Source organism: Empidonax traillii, unplaced genomic scaffold, assembly GCF_003031625.1.
Source record: "Empidonax traillii isolate 1590-97213 ecotype Southwest subspecies unplaced genomic scaffold, ASM303162v1 scaffold2891:size26640, whole genome shotgun sequence".
Taxonomy (NCBI): domain Eukaryota; kingdom Metazoa; phylum Chordata; class Aves; order Passeriformes; family Tyrannidae; genus Empidonax; species Empidonax traillii.
In genome coordinates, this window is record NW_020958084.1 from 9,455 (window position 1) to 11,059 (window position 1,605).

Below are 1,605 nucleotides of genomic sequence, written 5' to 3' on the forward strand. Positions count from 1 at the left end.
GCCCTAACTCAGATGACTTTTGTGGAGATTATACAGATGAGAAGGACTGAAGGATGTGATGCAGCAGTTTCCATCCTGCATTGGTACGTATTATGGAAATCTGGACAATTTAAGGATTTTCAGCATATAATGCAAATAAAAAAGCATACAATGTCTTTGTGGCTTCTATGTTTAACTTTGCACAACGGCATCTCATCTGTACAGGCATGAAGTGGAGAATAACAGTGAGTTCCATGAGATTCCTGCAAGACCCAAGTATCACTTAATATGAGTCTGCAGAAACCTTGACCTAGCAAGGAAGAAGTACAAGTACCTCCAGAAAGAGATCACCAGATCAGAGGAGCGAGCGAGAATTTTTGCTTTATGGAATCCTCTTTCTGATCAGACAACTTATCAGCTGCGTCTGTCTTTGCATCCCCTGTAAGGCAATCATGCAGAGAAACTCTCTGCTACTTAGGGCATATTCACATTTATGTTTGTGTCTCAAAATACTTTTTGAAAGGCAGCAGCTGGCAGGAGGGCCAAGTCAATATTCTTAAAGGAAAGCAGGACTGCAAATGCCAACCCGAGCTCAGCCTTTTTTCAAAAGCCGAGGGAAGAGCACAGACATGTAATATGCTTTGGAGGAAATGTGAATATCATGTCCACAAAGAGGAAAGCTGAAGCTAGAAGATGAGTAGTTGCCTTGGGAAACAGGAATGCATCAGAAGTACAGGTTAAAGCCAGAAATCTGGAACTCTGTTTTCATGCAGATTATAAAACAACAACATTGTAGGTCACCTGAAATGCTAATGGATTTGATGTGATGACAAAAACCTTTACTGTGATAGGACAGGAGGCAATGGACACAAACTGAATCAAAGGAGAGTCAGTCATCTGACCATAAAGAAAGGCTCTTTTACTGTGGGAAGTTACTGTACATCAGCAAAGGTTGCCCAGAGAGCCTCCGTCCTTGGAAATACTTAGACCTCAGCTGGACAGGGTCCTGGGCACCTGGCTTGTAGGGGGGGGTTGCTTGAAGAGGGGAGGTGGAGTAGATGATCTCAAGAGGACACTACTCACCTCAGCCCTTCCATGATTCCGTGAAGATTGAAGCAACCGGGTGGATGATGCCATCTAACACACTGCAGTGTGCGTCTGTGATACCTCATGCACAGTCAAGTCTAGACTTTCTTTCTGAGAGACTAAGACTTCTTGGGTGTTCTCAGACAAATTATTCTATTGCTATTGTTGTTGTTGTTATCATTATCATTGTTAGTGTTATTATTAAATAGTGAAGGTATCTTACCCTTCTGTAACTTTGTCAGATCATCCTTTTTTTCCACAAAAGATTCTTCAAACTGCAAGAAACAGAGAAGAAAAGTTCAGCTGTCGTTCCATGTTTTAGCTTCTTCCTCATTTAGACAATGAAGGCACAAAGAGCTGTGTTTGGGGCATTTTAGCTTTGAAAAAATAAATAACATTTGAAAGCTTTCTGGTGCAATGGCCATCACCATGACAAAAACTCACAGCTCACAAAAACTCACCGATCCCCACACTCCCCTCTGCTTCAATATCAGAAAGTCTTAGTGGTAAAAAAGAAAACTTTGATTTATAATGTAAAGT

At 41.4% G+C, this 1,605-nt stretch overlaps 1 protein-coding gene across 1 annotated transcript in view; it reads right to left on the minus strand.

Moving 5' to 3' along the window:
• The window catches only part of LOC114072278 (glutathione S-transferase-like), an 8,832-nt gene that overhangs the window by 5,451 nt on the left and 1,776 nt on the right, over window positions 1–1,605 (minus strand). The window lies entirely within an intron of this gene.